Here is a 21,337-nt window from a genome sequence, read left to right on the forward strand (position 1 = left end):
CGGCACTTAATGTATATCGGCTGAATGGACGTCAGTGATTGGTTGAAATTACAGAAATACCACAACTTTAACATGGAATAATTTATGGATTTCTTTTTTTTTTAAGAAGACTAAGAGAAAAAGATGTTTTATATGACACATTCTACCAGTGTTCCAAGTTTCAAAGTGTTTCGTTAATGAAAAATGTGGCCCCCGTTTTAAAAAAGATCCAAAAATGTTATATTCGAAGTTATTCAATGTTAAAAGTTGTCGTATTTTGGTAATTTCAACCAATCACTGACGTTTATTGAGGTGAAAACAATTACTGCTGTGGTTTGTCAACAACACGTTGTGGCGGTGTAATGGGATCTTTTCCCTTGAATAAAATTACTGCCGTTGTTTGTCAACAACAACTTTCAGCGGTACTGTTATTTATGACATCGTTCGTGCGTTTGTACTGGTTTTAGCTTTAGGGTTTTAGGGTTAGGGCTAGAGTATTTTTGCCAAATTTGGTGAAAAATTTGTGGCGGTGTATTGAACAGATTTTCACCAAATTTGGCAAAAATACTCTTAACCCTAATCCTAACCCTAAAACCCTAACCCTAACCCCAACCCTAACCCTAACCCTAACCCTAAAACCCTAAAGCTAAAACCAGTACAAACGCACGAACGATGTCATAAATAACAGTACCGCCGATAGTTGTTGTTGACAAACAACGGCAGTAATTTTATTCAAGGGAAAAGATCCCATTACACCGCCACAACGTGTTGTTGACAAACCACAGCAGTAATTGTTTTCACCTCAATAGACGTCAGTGATTGGTTGAAATTACAGAAATACGACAACTTTTAACATGAAATAACTTCGAATATACAAACTTTTCTTAACAAGGCTAAGAGAAAAAGATGTTTTATATGACACATTCTACCAGCATCCCAAGTTTGAAAGTGTTTCGTTAGAAAACAAATGGTGTCCGCCAATGTGTCTTCTGTAGCCAAAAGAAAATAAATATTTTCGACGATCAGACAGAAGAATCAAGTTTGCTCTGAGCAACGCCGGTCGTGGACGATGTGAGTCATGTCATGCCCCCTCACTTTTCCCCGTAATGTCTTGAAATGAATGCAGCCACCGATACCGAGAGACTGGAGATAGTTGTCAAGCCATGGATCGAGACAGTTCTTATGGGGAGACTGTACGTTTCAGCATGACTCTGCTACTCCTCATACAGGCTGCTAGTTCCAAGAGTGCGCGGCCCAAAATTTTCATTATCATGTTTTCTCTAACAATTGGCCTCCTAGGTCTCCTGATTCAAATATTTTAGACTACGACGTGTGGGACCATTATACCAAGATCTCATTGATGTCTGCTATTGGAGACGTTATGTCCAATATGAATACAGATCACCTGGTTAACACACTTAATCGTTTCAGAAGCCGTATCTAGGCCGTAATCGAGACTGACGGAGGCTTTATTGAAACGCCTTTTGCTAGATGTAGGTAAAAATATGCACTAAATTCTATAAAAAATAGGTTGATTTCTCTTAACCATATTTTTGTTTTCCTTAAATTAAAGTTTTGTTCACACACACACACACACACACACACACACACACACACACACACACACACACACTCACGCACGCACACACACACACACACACACACACACACACACACACACTCACGCACGCACAAACGTTTTTTTTTATTTTTAAATCGAAGTTATGTAGTTGAAAAGGTTACGCTCACGCTCCTAAACATCTCCGAGGTTATCTCAACTCTTGTATGAAACCAATCGGTAAAACGTGCCTGATATCTTGTAGTGTCTTAATAATATATATCTGCGCGCGCGCGCTTGTGTGTGGTGTGCGTATGTACACCCCGCTCACACACACACAACCGTGGTGATAAAGTCCGGACTCCTTGCGCAGGAGTGGCTGTGTGGCATATAGGCGCAGGAGTGGCTGTGTGACATATAGGCGCAGGAGTGGCTGTGTGACATATAGGCGCAGGAGTGGGTGTGTGACATATAGGCGCAGGAGTGGCTGTGTGGCATATAGGCGCAGGAGTGGCTGTGTGGTGACGGATACCTTTGTATCTGGCCAGGGGTTAGTTAACTTTTTTTGTTACCGCCTCAGTATTAAGATCAGGCTGGAGAAGAGGTATCTGTCACGAAGCAGATTCATAAGAAGATGGAAGCCTATGGCGAGGAAGTTGGGAGTGTTTGGCACCAGGTAAGTGGAAGCCAAAAACAAGGGGTCTACCCTGGTGGTCGGATGCCTATTCATCAGGAAAGTCATTACAAATTGCATCTGTAATGAGCAATGCTTTAATCGAACATTGTAAATATAATCAAATTTTTATTGTATATTTAAAATTGTAAATATTTAATCGATACAGCTACTTCACCCCTTTTATGTTTGTCTGTCCTTGTTCGTCCCCACTTTGTAATGCCTTTATGGCAAATATTTATGAAATAAAGTAGCTTGCTTACCAACCACATGGTTCCGGGTTCATTCTCACTGCATGGCACCCTGGGCAAGTGTCTTCTACTATACCCTCGGGCGGATCAAAGCCTTGTGAGTGGATTTGGTAGACGGAAACTGAAAGAAGTCCGTCGTATATATATATATATATATATATATATATATATATATATATATATATATATATATATATATATATATATATATATATATATGTATGTGTGTGTATATGCTTGTGTGTCTGTGTTTGTCCACCCAACATCGCTTGACAACGGTGGTGGCGTGTTTACGTCCCCGTAACTTAGCGGTTCGGCATAACAGACCGATAGAATAAGTACTAGGCTTCCAAAGAATAAGTCCTGGGGTCAATTTGCTCGACTAAAGGCGGTGCTCCAATATGGCCGCAGTCAAATGACTGAAACAAGTAAAAGAATAAAAGAGATATATATATATGCACCTTGGGCAAGTGTCTTCTACTATAGCCTCGGGCCTACCAAAGCCTTGGTAGACGGAAAGAAGCCCGTCGCGTATATATATATATATATCATTTAAAAGAATTCCAACTCTGTTTTTTATGTTTTATTTATATTCTTATAAAATTAATGTGGGATATAGAATATGGAATATATAGTATATATAGTAAAATGAAATGAAGTATTGAATGTCTTATTGAATAAATGAAATATTGAATATCAAATATTCTCCAGTCCATTCAGCTGACAAAAATGAGTAGTACCTATATTTCAAAGGGCCAGCCTTCTTGCTTTCTCCCCGAGAGCTACGTTAAGGGTATGCGTGTCTGTGGAGTGCTCAGCCACTTACGCGCTAATTTCACGAACAGGCTGTTCCGTTGATCGGATCAACTGAACCCTCGTCGTCGTAACCGACGGAGTGCCAATTACAAACTAAAGTTAAGCTTCTAAGTGTCAGTAAATGACTGTTTGTAAATGATTGTGGGTTACTTGTGATAGATAACTCCAGTATTCAAGCATGTGTTGGTCAGATCTCAAAGGCCTATAACAACCTTGACCTTAATACAAAACCAGAAGTATTGCATCAATCCCTCCTATATAGTTTGTACTTCCTCAAATAACAATAAGTCTTACTGAACCGAATTTTAAATATCATAGCAGTATCCCGTCCTCATATGCCTACATTAATGCTGAAGGGTCATCATAAATTGATAAGGTGAGTGCAACCTTTGGAAGATAGCAGCATAATGAGTGGACAGCCAAGGTATTTGCAATGACACCAAAATCAAAGTTTAAAATACCATTATCCTTCCAACTCTCGTCGATGGTAAAGGCAGTGTACCAATCTTACGTCAAAAAGTTTAATCATTTCCACACGTCTTCTCAAAAAAAAAAAGATTTTAAACATAAAATAACAGGATAAAATTCCTGATACAGGTGTTCTCCGGTTTGCTAATGCTACCGATTTCTGTATTAATCTCAAATAAATCCAGTTTATTTGGACTGGATATGTTAGAACTGCTGAATACAGACTGTCGAAGGTAATCTATTATGAGCTTACAAACGGAGGATCCAATGTTGATGCACCGTCTAAATGATTCAAAAATGAGCTGAAAGCAACCAGGAAGCCTACAAGATGAACTCCAACTTCTGGGAAGATCTTACTCTGGAAAGCCTGCATGGAAGAAAGCAAGTAGTAGGGGCTTCAATGTGTTTATTTTCACGTGTCTCTGTAGGAGAGACCAAAAGGGAAACTCGTAAATCAAGCCCTTAAAACCTTGTTATATGCAAGTATCAGTGTGTGGTCTATGACAAATATCTCTTTACCAGAAAGGGTCATCTTGGTCACAGCAGAGCACATAAATAAACAATATTCTGTGGTTCCCTCTTTTCGCCTCCTCTTATTTGGGCTTTGTGTGTGTGTGTGTGTGTGTGTGTGTGTGTGTGTGTGCGTGTGCGTGTTCGTGTGTGCGTGCATGTGAGTGTGTGCGCGCATGTATTTAATTTTTCTGTAGCTGCCAAGTCAGTCAGCCGATTAACTATCGTGTGTGTGTGTGTGTGTGTGTGTGTGTGTGTGAGTGTGTATGTCTTTGTGTCTGTGTTTGTCCCCCTACCATCGCTTGATAACTGATGTTAGTCGAACAAGTCAACCCCAGGAGTTATTCTTCATAAGCCAAGTACTTACTCTATCGTTTTTTTTTTTTTTTTACCGAACCGCTAAATTACAGGGACGTGAACACACCAACATCGGTTGTCAAGCGATGATGGGGTGGGGGAACAAACACAGACACGCAAATACACACACACACACACATATATATATATATATATATATATATATATATATATATATATATATATATATATATATATATATATATATACATATATATATGTGGGAGAATTTACGAAAAAAACAACAGACGAAGACAGGTGGTGTAAACAACAAATGGATGTATTAGTTTAACGCTCGGGAATAGAGAAAGTCTTTAACGTTTCGAGCCTACGCTCTTCAACTGAAAGGAACACAGAAAGAAATAAAGAGAGAAACAAGGAGAAAAAAAATTTTAAAAATAAGGAGAGAAAAAAATAAGGAGAAAAAATATAAGGAGAGAAACAAGGAGAAAAAAAAATATAAATGTAGTGGTCAGCGATCTATCATGGCGAATGTATATATATATATATATATATATATATATATATATATATATATATATATATATATATATATAGAGAGAGAGAGAGAGAGAGAGAGAGACACACAAATACACACACACACGCACACACACACATATATATAACTATTTAACTTTTAACTATTTTTCTAACGCGACTCTCTCTATCTCTATATCTCCCCCTCTCATTCTTCCCTCTACTGTTCTTCACCTCTACCTGTCATTACTATCACACTCTCTCTCTCTCTATCTCTTGTTACTCGTCCTTCGCCTCTCACCGTTACTACTACTATCTCTCTCTCTCTCTCTCTCTCTCTACCTCTCGTTGCTCACTTTTATTCTACTTCCTCCCCTTCTTTTCCCTCTGCTACTCTTTCTCTTTACACAGCCTTGGTCACGTGTGTCCAGCTGCTATTTCTTTTCGTTCTTGGACTCCCCAAGCTCGCACGTACTTCTTTGCCCCTCTTGTTCGTGCTTCACAGCGTTCAATACATACACACTTCACGTCTGGCTGTACAGCCTTTTTGCTTGTTTGTTTATTCACCGTTTCGTTTTCCTGTCTTGTTTTCCGTCCGCCACTACCCTCCACGAAAATAATTTAATTTGTGTTCGTGGGAAGAACCATTTCAACGATGCGTACTGCCTTAATTCTTCGAAACGCCGGTGTTTTAATGGTGGGAGCTGATGAAGGAGATGTTTCTATGTGGCTTGCTTGTTTGTTGTACCTTGTTTATCATTTTGTCCGTATTCTTTTGCCACGTCATGTACCCAGTTATGTATCTATATATACATGTAGATGAAGGTATGTAAATGCATGTACATATATATGCATATACTCATATATTGTTTATATATATCTATTTATATATATATATATATATATATATATATATATATAGATAGATATATCCATACATATATGTACATACTTACATCTATTATGTATACATACATGCATATATAGGTACAGGACATCAAAAAACGTTAAAGGTTTCACGACCACATGTTGCCAGATGGTTACTCAGTGGTATTTGGCGGACCTCTGGGTTTTTAATCTGTTGTCGATGCACACGCGAGCGTTCCGATAGTGCATTACCTTTATGATATTTCTATTTCATAAACTTTACAACCTGAATGAAATTGAGAGAAAACTTAGAGAAAAAGACTTTATTAAGAAATTCAAACCCAAGCTTAACAAACAATGATTAAATTAATCTTATTTGGGGTTTAAAAATCTTATCCCTATAACTAAAACACAAAAAATCTCTCAAATGTCATCATTTCTAAAAATAAACATTGAAAAATTGTTTGACATCATCTCTAAAAATAGCCAAACAACTACTACTGCTGTCCACAGCAATGTATACAAAAGACGAAAGACAGCCAGTCAACTTCAGTTGAAACATTTCTGTCATATGGGACCTTGAAGACTGCTAGAAAGCAGGAGAGTATACTAGTCCTTTAATATTTGATATTCAATATTTCATTTATTCAATAAGACATTCAATAATTCATTTCATTTTACTATATATACTATATATTCCATATTCTATATCCCACATTAATTTTATAAGAATATAAATAAAATATAAAAAACAGAGTTGGAATTCTTTTGAATAATATATATATATATATATATATACGCGACGGGCTTCTTTCCGTCTACCAAGGCTTTGGTAGGCCCGAGGCTATAGTAGAAGACACTTGCCCAGAGTGCATATATATCTCTTTTATTCTTTCACTTGTTTCAGTCATTTGACTGCGGCCATGTAAAATTAGGGCGTCATAGGCAGGAATATGGGTGGATTGTTTAGCAAAAATTCTCCGCTCCCCGCCCACCAGCACTCTGCAACATAGCAGTCTTCTAAACAGTTTCCATCAATCAATTTCTCTCATAAGGCATTATTGGTCGGCCTGGGGCTATAGTAGAACACAGTTGCATTAGACTGCGGCCATGCTGGGGCACTGCCTTGAAGAATCATTAGTCGACCGAATCGACTCCAGTACTTATTTTCTTTTTTGTGTTTTGAAACTGGTACTTATTATATCCGTCTCTTTTACCGAACCACTAACTTACGGGGACGTAGACACACCAGCACCGGTTGTCATGTGGTGGTGGGCGAGAAACAAAGACACACACACACACACACATTCTTCTTTTACGAATCTTTTCCGTTTCGCAGCCAGCATCAATTTCGGTTCGAATTGGTTTCATATTCAGTGTAATGATACACTTTTATAAGTTAATGAATGACATGAAAATCCTTTTTGCTATAAATCAATCAATAAAAAGTTATTGACAATTAAAGCTTGAAAATTTTGGGTAATTTTAGCCAATCGTAAGCCACAGACACATTCATGCTGGTTTCCATAGTAACAAACGGAACATAAGAACGCTTTTGTCTGCGAAAAAGAACGTGATGACAAATATATTGAAACCACTTGTTTTACCTATCTGTTGACAATTGAGCATGTGAATTTATAAACTGGTCAGCAAAATGTTTGTTTTTTTAAAATATTTAATTTGTAATGTGCTATTTTGTTTTTAGATAAATCTTTTAAGTTCGTGCTATCGCATTAAATGCATATTGAATGTTTAAAACTGCAAAAGATGTGTTGTTTACTCGTTTCTTTTTGTCATTGAGTTAGTTGTGAGGTGTGCTAAAAAAATAACAACTTAATAACGTTCTTGGATAAATCTTTTAAGTTCGTGCTATCACATTAAATGCATATAGAATGTTTCAAACTACAAAAGACGTGCTGTTTACTCGTTTTCCGCGCGTAGAATACGAATATTTGCAACACGTGCTATTTTCAGGATGTTGACTACAAAATGTGCAGTCACGCACAAAATGACAGCTTTCAAATTCTGTTTCCTGACTGGATGAAAATGATTAAACTTTAAACCTCTATCACTTTTTAAAAACATTTTTCTGGAAAAAGTGAAATAATTCCAGTATTTCAGCTTGGAAAAGTACATTAATGTGTCAAATTTTAAAATTTTCGATAAGCTTCAATTTTTGAAATGCTGGCAGCCAAACGAAAAAGATCCTCTTTTACTCGTTTCAGTCATTTGACTGCGGCCATGCTGGAGCACCGCCTTGAAAGGTTTTAGTCGAACAAATCAGCCCCAGGACCTATTTTGTAAGCATAGTACTTATTCTATCGGTCAGTTTTGCCCAGCTGCTAATTCACGGGGACGTAAACACACCAACACCTGTTGTCAAGCGATGATGGAGGGACAAACACAGACACAAAGACAAACACTAATATAAAAAGCAGCCTAGGCTGCTTTTATATTAAAAAGAAATAATTTCAAATATTGTGCGGTTGCTTCCCTGATGGCTGACGTACTCGTTATTCGTTGACGCTGGTGCAGGAGGAGGAGGAAATTACACATTAGATGTCGATGGTTGGAAATCGTCAGCTAACTCCTGTTGTGATAGTGTAAATCGTTGTGCAAACTTGTCTAAGGTTCCTTGAATTGTTTTTTTCTTCTTCTCTTCAAGGATTGGGTAATAAGGTGCAATAGTATCTTGACAACACCCAAATATTTTTACAAAACGTTGTACGTTGGATCCATTTCCTCAAATAACGCAAGACATTTATCTAATGGGAAAAAGCCTCTCGCATTTTCTTCAACGTAAAACTATGAAGCTCGGGATCAATGATGCATACTGTATTTTAACATTAATTTTAATATGCTTTACAGATTATATGTTTCTACAGCTTTTTTTATCTATTGGAGACGAATACGATCGTGACCAGTCGAATCAATCCGGAGCTAACAGTACAGTATAGTATGAACGTTATTGCTGTTTTGCCAGGCGACGTAAATTAATACTGTATTTAATATTTATTTAATATTTTAGAAAGGCCGACGTATATATGTACACACACACACACACACACACATACACACACACACACGAAGGGCTTCTTTCAGTTTCCGTCTACCAAATCCAATCACAAGGCTTTGGTCGGCCCGAGGCTCTCGTAGAAGACACTTGCCCTACAAGTGAACTGAACCCAGAACCATGTGGTTGGGAAACAACAAGCTTCTTTGTCAAATGTTGGAATCCTTGGAAAACTACCACACTGGACTGAGTATTTCTTGGGCCCGCTTCTCTTTCCAGCGTCATAAAATACAGCAAAGGGAAAATATTCGCTGATGATTCTAAGCTCCAGAAAATTATCAATGAAGAAGACCGAGCTGAACTCCAGTCTGATCTACATGCTGTGAGTCAATGGACAAACAAAAACAAAATGCAACTAAATGAGGGAAAATTTGAACTGATGCATTTTGGAAGAAAACAGCCATACTCTCTTCTTTCAGGGGAACCACTCATAGCATCTAATAATATCAGAGACTTAGGAGTAATTGTTGACAACAATCTCAGCTGGAGTAATCACATCAACAGTAAGGTCAATATAGCTTGTAGGATGAGCTCCTGGATCCTAAGAACATTCCGGTCCAGAGAACAAGGTGTCATTATTCCTCTTTTCTCCTTTGTACGGCCACACCTCGAATACTGCTTCCCCCTGTGGTCTCCCCATACAAAACAAAACATTTCGAAAATTGAAACACCCCAGAAAGAATTAAGGGCATGATTGATCTCGATTACTGGGACCGCCTTAAAGCACTGAAACTCCATTCTCCCCAGCGCCGCCGTGAGCAATACATTATTTTCACGATGTGGAGAATATACCAAAACATTAGCTTGAAAATTCATCCAAGGCTAGGGCCACGGGCCATACGTGCCTTACCCAATTCAAAATCACAACGCATAAATACACTGCAACACAATTACTTTTCCTCAACAAGCACTGCCTATTTAACATTACCCGAAACAGATCAAAGGAAAAAAGGATCCCATCACCTTTAAACGGAACCTGGACAAATTTCTTCAAGGAATACCGGATAAGCCACCTACGCCTGGATACAACTTACTCAACAAGAACTCCCGACTCGAATGGATCACAATACCATAAAACTCGACTTAAAAAGATTTAGCTAATCCTATCAGGTGGTGCTATTAAGTTAGACATGGTCTGGACCAATCCTTGGTCGAAACATCGGACAGTCACTGTCACTAGCTATGCCGATGATGCAAAATTATCACAAGCAATAAAAAAACCAAGATGACGTCGCAAGCTTACAGCAGGACCTGTATTCGATATACAAGTGGGCTGCAATAAACAACTTTCAGCTTAATACGGGAAAATTTGAAGCACTGCACTATCAATTCAAGAATGCACTATGGCCTGCATGTACAGGACCCGAAAGCACTATAATCCCTGAGTCACAGGCAGTGAAAGACTTGGGGATCAGTGTGTGCAATGACACATCATTTTATGTGTACACTACCAAGATGGCAGCAAAGTGCAGAAAACTGGCTGGCTGGATACTGAAGTCCTTCAAGACAAGAGACCAAGAAACTATGTTGACCCTGTAAAGAACCTTTGTTCTCAGCCGTCTGGGACTACTACTCCCAGTTATGATTAGTACATAGTGCCAAACTAACAACGGAACTTGAAGCAGTCCAACGCTACTACATTAAAAAGATTGAAACAGTGCAGCGGATGAGCTACAGACATAGGCTGAGAAAACTGCAACTTTACTCCTTGGAGCGAAGGCGTGAGAGATATGCAATAATCTACATATGGAAAATTCTGGAAGAGCTAGTACCTAATTTCGGCATTGAATGTTATTCAAATGCCAGAACTGGCTGCCATTGTACCATCCACTCCATCTAAATCCAGGCACTGCAATAGTCTATGTTTCAAAGGCTCACAGCTCTTCAATATCCTGTCACAAAAATTAAGAAATCTGCATAAGGTAAAAGTAGATGTCTTCAAAAAGGAACTAGACAATCCTCCTCTCCACAATACCAGATGAACCAACAGCCCGACGTGAGGTGTACAGACGAGGACAGCGGAATCAAACTCCCTTATACACCAAATGAGCCAACAGCTGGGACAAAGGCACATACAGGGGTGGTGATGTGAAACACTCCAGACTGAGGAAATCAGGAAGACCACTGTGATGCTCCAGCATGACCGCAGCTGCATGGCTGAAACGAGTAAAAGAATAAAGGAATATATATACACACACACGTATATATGTGCATACATATATATATATATATATATATATATATATATATATATATATATATATATAAACACACACACACATATACATATTGTGTGTTGTGTGTATGTATGTATGCATGTATATGATATATCAGCGCACGCTCTTTCGCGCGCGCGCGCACATCCCAAGGAATGGAAAAATATAACAATATACAAGTGTCATTTGTTTGTTTAACGTTTAGTGTTGCTGCTGTTGATGATGATAATTCCCATCTCCCTCGCTGAGATTACAACCTCTATCGTTCTTACAAACATCTCTACATTTCAGCAGCAGCACCACCACCACCACCAGTTGCTACTTTCACAATAACCCACCCCCTATTCATTCATGCAGGCTTTCAGAGAACGAAAGGACGAAAAGGATCAACGTTGTTGTTGCTCGCGGTGGTGGTGGTGGCGGCGGCAATGTTAATAGTGGTAGTAGTGGTGGTAGTGGATGCTGATAGTGGTGGTGTTGGTGGTGGTCGTCATCGTAGTTCTATTAATGATAGTTTTTGTGCAAGTGTTTGGGGTGTTGTTGTTGTTGGTGGTGGTGGCGGTTGTTGTTGTTAAGTCCCCAAGTTATCATTGATCGAGCACAAAGGTATTCCAGGTGTGACCATCTAGTCTATCTCCTGTTCGCAGTGAATCAAACACCACATTATCTAACGTGTTACTGCTCGTAGACTGTTAGGTTAGCTGCTATTTCTCGCTGATCGAGTGACCACATAGGAGTTTAGGCGGAAGTGATGGTGGGTGTTAACTTGGAACTATAACATCAACAATAACAACAATGATTATTATAATTAGACAGAATACTAATTAATGGATTTATCTTGTCTGATAAAACTGAAAAAATAAGAAAGAAAAATAGTGATAAAAAATATAAATCGTTGGATAAAAAAAGGAATTTAGTCTTATCACCATCACCACCACTACCTTCACACCACTATCAATACCAACTCCACAACCATCAATACTAACATCACAACCACCACCACCACCACCACCACCATTCAACCCCACCAGTCACCGAGACAAGCAAACGAGCCTGTAAGAAGAGGTCTTGTCTAAATTCACTCAGTAACCAAATCTCATTCAAATCACCCCCGCTTTTGGAGAATATGTTGCATAATGTAGTTCTGGATACCCTGCACATAAAAAAAATGACAGGGTGGTCACGGCTAGGGAGGCTTAGGTCAACGCAATCACAGCTGGCCTGGGGTTAAACATCAACTACTACTACTACTTTATAAACAGCATTGGCACCACCACCACCACCACCACCATTACACTCGTGACTAATACCACGGACACCCTTACACTAATCATCCACCACCACCACCAACAACAACATAAACCAACCGACCTGCTAGCCAACCTGCCAGCCAACTTGCCAACAAAGATCATGTATTCCAGATTAGCTGGGACCCCCACAGACTCCTATCAACCCCTCAAACTCTTCCTATCTCAGATTCCTACACACACACAACATACACACTTATGCATACATATACTCACAGACGCTCACATATAAATACATATATATATATATATATATATATATATATATATATATATATATATATATATATATATATATTATACACATGCATATACACAAACCCGCAGTGCATTATTCCCTAGGAAAGTCTCGCTGTCTGTGATTGGTCAATATATATGTCAGTTACATCACTCTGAAAGCAGGAAGGGACACTTTGCTAAGAGACAGGGTGAAAGTAAGAACCCTGTTTCTTTTCAATGATTTCTATCAAACAACGTTGTTGCCAAGTTTGTTTGCTGCAGTCGTGGTGGTGGTGGTGGTGTAGATTGGTGGTTTGGGGGTTAAATGTACCACCAGTACCATTACCACTACCCCTACATGCAACATCTTGTTCCCCTTTACCACCAGCATTGCCATTATTTAACACAACATACCACCACAGGAAAGGCGTACATACAGATTCAAGATCACTCCACGATCTATCAGTCTGTCTGTCTGTCTGTCTGTGTCTGTCTGTGTCTGTCTGTCTTTCTGTCTGCCTGCCTGTCTGTCTGTCTGTCTGTCTGTCTATCTATCTATCTATCTATCTATCTATCTATCTATCTATCTATCTATCTATCTATCTATTTGTCATTCTGCCTGGCTGTCTGTGTTTGTCTAACTGGCTGTTTGTCTGTCCGTCTCTTTCTTTCTTTCTCTATCGGTCTGTCTCTATCCATCTGTCTGTCTGTCCAGTCGTCCGTTCGTCCATCCGTCTGTCTGAATGATTATCTGTGTATGATTGTCTGTCTGTCTGTCTGTGTTTCTGTCTGCCTGTCTGTCTGTCTGTCTGTCTATCTATCTATCTATCTATCTATCTATCTATCTATCTATCTATTTTTCAGTATGTATTTTCATCTATCGTGATGTATGTATGTATGTATGTATGTATGCGTACGCATTGAAGATTTACTGAGAAACCTTTCAAATATAGGACTGAATAATTATGAATGAAACGATTTATGACACTTGGCCGGATGTTTCGCTTAAAACCTTATTAAACAAACTTCTCTTGATAAACTGTGACAAGTAAAATAACTGATATTCGATTAGTTTGAATCATATAATTAATGAATATGTGTGCATGAATGAGCGCGCGCGCGCGACAACCAGACACATATGAGTCTCGTAAGGCACATCTTATTTAATTGTGACATTCCGTCGCTTAATCTACAACTAATTGAAAATTATGGTTTTAATCAATGTCCATGTATACATACATACGTATGTATATATATATGTATATGTATTTATTTATATATATATATATATATATATATATATATACATACACACACACACATATATATATATACATACATATATACATACATACATGTGTGTGTATATATATATATGCATGCATATATGAAGTGTGTGTGTGTGAAGGCGTGTGGCCTAGTCATTAGGGTGTTGCAGTCACAACCATAAGATCATGGTTTCGAGTTCTAGATCGGGTTGTGCGTTGCGTACTTGAATTAAACGTTGAACCGTTCACTTAGTTGTGAATGAGTTCCAGTAATAGTTGAGAGCTTAACATTGCGACGGACTGGCGACGCGAAGAAAATAGGATCAAGTCTCGCCTTTACGAATCTTAGGACTTATGACAGATACTAAGGGTTATATAGACTGACTGAAACACACACATGTACGCACGCATACACGCTCGCACGCATGCACACATGCACGCACGCACGCACGCACGCACGCACGCACGCACGCACGCACGCACACACACACACACACACACACACACACACACACACATACATACACGCACGCACAATTTAAAGGTGATGTCCTAAATGCCGAAGTCAAGAAATTGCTTATTTTAGTAAGATTTCTCTCATAATTAAAACGATTCGGCAAAAAAATGTGGCGATAACTTCAAGAAATTACGAGTAAATTCTCGAGTGAATTTGCAAGCTAGGTAAAGGACGATCTATTTGCAGATACGGACATAAGTTTCTGTCCATTTTGCGATTTCATCAGTATAGAACCAATCTTCATTACCTGCCGATCAATTTCTGCAGCTTTACATGGAGAAAAATTGTTTAGTATATTTTTGGTCAGGACTAATTTGCATAATTAAAAGTTAAGCTAGCTAAGAGAAATTAACCCATTCACTAATGCCGTGAATTCTGCTAGGAGAGGACGTACTTAACACTGCACACATTAAATTCTTATGGAAATTGCTGCATGTGCCTATGTGCATGTATGTTTGTGTGAATGTAGGTGTGTGTAAATTGTGTATGTGTGTATTTTTAAACAACAATCTAACAACAAAGACTCACTTATGTAATATAGTGAGTTGAAAAACCGCGTTTAACTGAGATTCTCTTTGCTATTAGATGAAACCCCACCCCTAGGGTGTTTAAAATCCAAAAATAAGGAACAAAGGAGTCAACTCTACTACGACAGTCGATCCATACTTTTGGAAATTTAAGTCATTTTATTTATCTTTTCTTTTACTTTTTCAGTCATGACCACGGCCATGCTGGGGCACCGCCTTGAAGAAGTTTTAATTGAATGAACCAACCACAATACATTATTCTTTTGAAGCCTGGTACTTATTCTATCGGTTTCTTTTTGCCGAACCGCTAAGTTACGGGGACGTAGTAAACACACCAACATCAGTTGTCAAGCGGTGGTGGTGGTGATGGGCAAACACACACACACACACACGCATACACACACACACACACACACACACACACACACACACACACACACACACACACGATGGGCTTCTTTCAGCTTCCGTCGACAAAATCCACTCGCGGCGCGGTTTTAATGGCCCAAGACTATAGTAAAGACACTGAAGGTGCCACATAGTGAGACTGAACCCGAATTTTTAAGCCTCCTGTGTAAAGTAACGGACATATTTGTGCGTTTAGGTTAGCTTAAACCACTGCTCTCGTTTACAGATTTTAAGCTCTCCTGGAGGGAGTTTTAGCCTTCTAATTGCAAGGATAATCACAATGCATTCCATTTTCCAGACTCTGCTTTGTGATTTTAGGTAGATTTAGCTTTTCCTTTAAGCATGTCAAGCGCTCACGATTTCCTCGTTCTCGTTTTAACAACAGGCTTAAACCCAGATTGAACCGGATTATGATCAAATATATATTCTGGTCATGACCATCCAGTCCGATTTTGTTTAGTCATAGTATATTTTATGAATTGTCACTGTTGCTGTTGCTGTTTAGCCCCAGGTCAATCTTGCTCAATGAAAATCCAGCCATAACATGTCTTTATTTCTCAGACATATTGTATCGAAAACTGTGAGCACCGACACTACCACCGCCACCACCACCACCACCACCACCACCACCACCACCCCTGCCGCCGCCGCCACCGCCGCCACTACCACCACTACTACCACTACCAGCATCACAACAGCAACAACGTGACAAGGCAAATCTACGTAGTAGTTGAACCTGCTAGACATAGCAGCCAAATCTGACTGAACTCATTTCGATCAATGAAAAATGCAAGACAAACAGCAATACAATTGGATATAACGGGATCAAGTATCGAAGATAAGCAGAAACCCACCGAATTCTCACCCTATCCCCTTCTTGGAAAGTTTCGCTGTCTGTGATTGGTCAATATATATGTCAGTTACATCATTCTGAAAGCAGGAAGGGACACTTTGCTAAGAGACAGGGTGAAAGTAAGAACCCTGTTTCTTTTCAATGATTTCTGTCTAATAAAAATGTAGCTATAGTGGGGGGGGGATGTACATTGATAATTTTTGGGTTAAAATATACTATCGCTACCATCTCCACCATCCTCACCAACGCAGCCCCCGCCGCCCGCGCAGACCCCGCACAGCCTCGCCCCGCCGTCACGACGACGACGTCATCCCCTTGAAAATAGGTGAAGATAACTCAGTGAATCAGACGTATGTATGTATGTATGTATATATGTATGTATGTATGTATGTATGTATGTATATATGTATGTACATACATTCACACACACACATCTCTATGTTTATGCATGCATGTATACATGCATACATAATACAGATATATATATGTATATATATATATGTATATAAATATATAGTTTTAGAGAAAAGAAGTTTCAATTTATATATAAAGCTCAATTTAATTTTAATTTTTTATAAATTGATTTGAATTGAGTTTTTACCTGTAATTTTGGATTTTGTCCCTGATATTATTATTAGATAGGTAGAGATAGAGAGAGAGAGAGAGAGAGAGAGAGAGAGAGAGAGAGAGAGAGAGAGAGAGTTACAAAGACGCACACATTCGTGCATATGTATCTGCGTTTGTGTGTGTATGGAAGCATGTATGTGTATACATATATGTAATTTTGTGTGCATGTGTGTAGATTATAGTGGTTAGGGCAGCGGACTCGCGGCCGTAGGATCGCGGTTTCGATTCCCAGACCGGTTGTTGTGAGTGTTTATTGAGCAAAAACACCTAAAGTTCCACGAGGCTCCAACAAGGGATGGTGGCGAACCCTGTTGTACTCTTTCACCACAACTTTCTCTAACTCTTTTTTCATGTTTCTGTTGTACATGTATTTCAAAGGGCCAGCTTTGTCACACTCTGTGTCACGCTGAATCTCCCCGAGAACTACATATATATATATATATATATATATTTACTCTTTTACTTGTTTCAGTCATTTGACTGCAGCCATGCTGGAGCACCGCCTTTTAGTCGATCAAATCGACCCCAGGACTTATTCTTTGGAAGCCTAATACTTATTCTATCGGTCTCTTTTGCCGAACCGCTAAGTTACGGGGACGTAAACACACCAGCATCGGTTGTCAAGCGATGTTGAGGGGACAAACACAGACACACACACACACACACACATACACACACACACACATATACATATATATATACGACGGGCTTCTTTCAGTTTCCGTCTAGAGGGACTCCATAAGTCAAAACTACCAAAATAAGCAAATTTTTACCGACCGCGAGGGAATGTAACTTTCAAAGCTAACCTCCTAAAAACTTTTAACTTAACGGTAAACCAATGGTTTCATAATTAACGCACCAAACTATGCAGTAAACTGCATAATTTTTTAATATTATTCTTATTTACTTATATATGTGCATACATATATACATACATATATATATATACAATATATACATATATCTACACACATACTCATACGTGCATGCATGTCTACACCCATACACACACATACATCTACACCCATACACACACATACATCTACACATAAAACTTAGATAAAACTTAGATATGTTTCGACCAAAGATTGGTCCAGGCCATGTCTAACTTAATAGCACCACCTGATAGGATTATCTAAATCCTTTTTACAGTCAAGTTTGGTCTATGGTCCATTCAAGTAGTGTGTTCTTGGTGGCTTGTCTGGTATTCTTTGAAGAAAACTGTCTAGACTCCGTTTAAAGCTGATAGGATCCTTTTCCTCTTTTATCTGTTTCGGGACAATGTTAAACAGGGCAGGGCCTGTTGAGGAAAAGAAATTATGCCGCAGTGTACCTATATGTTGTAATCATAAATTGGGCAGGGGACGTATGGCCCTGGTCCCAGCCTAGGATGAACCTTGAAACTAATGTTCAGGTCATGGCCCGTGGTCTCAGCCTTGGATGAACCTTGAAACTAATGTTCAGGTCTGAATACACTCACATGATTATATGTAACTACATATATGTATTTCAATATCATGCATCTCAACATGTATGCATGGATTTATACATGTAAATGAGAGAAAGGGGTAATTATAGATAGGTACTCCCGAGTGGAATTTGGGTACTACCCCATTCAGATCTACGGTTGAGGGTGGGTTTGTATTCCTGTATACAGACAGCTGCAGTGACTTGTCTCAGCATTGCATCAGTGGGATGTGTAGATAAGATGTCTAACCTAAGTCTCCCTAAGGAGCCATTGTGACACTCTACAGCATACTGATAGAAGATGGAATTTATTATTTTTTTTTCAGTGTAGTTGTCCAGGTGTTCTTTGAACCTATAATTGATGCTCCTAGAAGTCTCACCGATATACGACTCTGGGATAATCGCGCAAACCCCTTCTTGGCACTTAATCTGGTATATATATATCTGGTATATATATATATATATATATATATATATATATATATATATATATATATATATATATATATATATATGTATGTATGTATGTATGTATCTATATCTATCTATCTATCTATCTATCTATCTATCTATCTATCTATCTATATATATATATATACATATATATATATATGTAAATATACATGTATATATATATATATATATATATATATATATATATATATATATATATATATATATATATATATATATATATATAGACACACACGTGCAAAAATATGCATGCATACAAATATGTGTGTGTATGGATGTATATAAGTACGTATGAATGTCTATATAGGCGTGTGTGTTTATCGGAAACAACAGAATGCTTTAGAGATTCGCCTCATAACCATGAAATCTCGGGTTCAGTTCCACTTTCCTGTAGTGAGCGAAATTGGCTGGACAAGAACACTTGTTCAATATATTATTACTGAATTATATTGTGTCTGTGGAATACTCAGCCACTGCTCGTTGATTCAATGGACAGCTAGTTTATTTGATAGAACAGCTGAATCCTTATCTTCGGAACCAACGGAGAACCATTACATTATGCATACATCTTATACATGAAATGTTTTACAGTCATATATTTGAGTGTGTACATGCGTGTGAGTAGTGTTTCTTATACGCTGTTGTCACAGTATTATGTGTGTATATTTCTATTTAATCGCAGGATGTGTTTTCTGTCAGCTTCGACGGGCGACATTTGACATTTAAGAATGCTTCTTACTGTTGGTCACGAATGAAACATCCTCGCCGAAGACCTCCAGTTCTTCCTCGACCCTGAACACGAAAAATCCTGTCACATTTAAAAAGCTGTGTCCTCAGAGTCACTGTGGTTGGTGGCCAGAGCTTACGGTCACAGTATATGTTTTTATTTTAAGTCTTACTCAGGAATCTGCTAGGTTGATATACAAACATTTGAAAGAGAAATGGCAAGTTCAAATGTGGCACGTGCCGAGTATCTTTAAGTTTGTTGGTCTTCCATAAATACTCAGTGCACCAATCAATCCATCCATCCATCCATCCATCCATCCATATAAACCTAGTACTGAAAGCGAGAACGTCTTACGTGTCGACAGTGAGCATCTCAGGAAGCGCTTTCTCTCTGGCGATCCCCAAACAGCAGGACTAACAAACCTCAAAGACGACTCGGATGTGAAACGCTCACGCCGAAAATAAAAAAAAAAGGAAGAAAAGACTATGCATGATTATGTTTCCCGATCACTAATATCGACATGAAGTGTAGCCTCTTTTGGACTCGTGATAGCTACATCACATAACGTTTCGAAAGCTAATTCATTTGCAACCCAAGAACAGGAGATTGCTACAAAATGCTTAATAACAAAAGAGACATGAAGCCCTTGTATCTCTAAGATGCAACCGAAAAAGTCGATTACGCTACATTTCTGTGGTCTTTGCCCAAAATGTCAACAAGATTTTAAAATACGATGTCGTCACGAAAACAATATAATGCCATCCGACAATAGGACTCTTCTGAGATAAACAGAGAGACCCCCATACCCTGTGACAGAATACATACATGAACATGACAAAAGGAATATCGGCAGAACATTCCTGTCAAATTAAGGAAGAGCAAACATAACAGGTCAATATTATTGTTTGGGATAAACAAGAAAAAAGTATGTACTGTCATAGGGGTCAGCTGCCCTACTGATATAAATATCTCTTCGGTGTATCAGAAAATGATATACCGAGTGGGTACTACTACAACGCAAGCCACGACAGACAGAAAGGATGCGCTTAAAGCCGACATTTGAGTTTATGGAAACAATATTTACATATCGCCTGAGGAAACACAATTAGATCTCATAATGCAGGGAAACGGTTACATAACCAAATACCTGCGAACCTGGAGAACTACGTTTCGTAGAAACAATTGTAGTGATTGCAAATAAATGTCCAACCGTACTCGTTCTTGTTGATCCCAACTTATTCAATTATATATACATACATACATATATATATACATACATACATATATATATATATATATATATATATATATATATATATATATATATATATATATATATATATATATAAATTTAATGAATGGAGTAAAACGCATATTTTAATATGCAGTCAAAATATGCGTTTTACTCCATTCATTAAATTTTTATATATACTCAAGTACCCAAAATATCAAGGAGTTTCTACCTCATAAACAAGAGTTACACCACAGTTATTTTGTGATTTTTGCTACCCTGGTATCTATTAACCAATTTATTTTGTCCGAGTTATTTATTAATTAGGAGAAAATAGATACATATAATATATATATATATATATATATATATATATATATATATATATATATATATATATATATATATATAAAATATTGCACCAATATACTTGTGTGTGTACGTGTGTGTGTGTGTGTATATATATA

Source organism: Octopus bimaculoides, chromosome 15 (assembly GCF_046866305.1).
Source record: "Octopus bimaculoides isolate indiv1 chromosome 15, ASM4686630v1, whole genome shotgun sequence".
Taxonomy (NCBI): domain Eukaryota; kingdom Metazoa; phylum Mollusca; class Cephalopoda; order Octopoda; family Octopodidae; genus Octopus; species Octopus bimaculoides.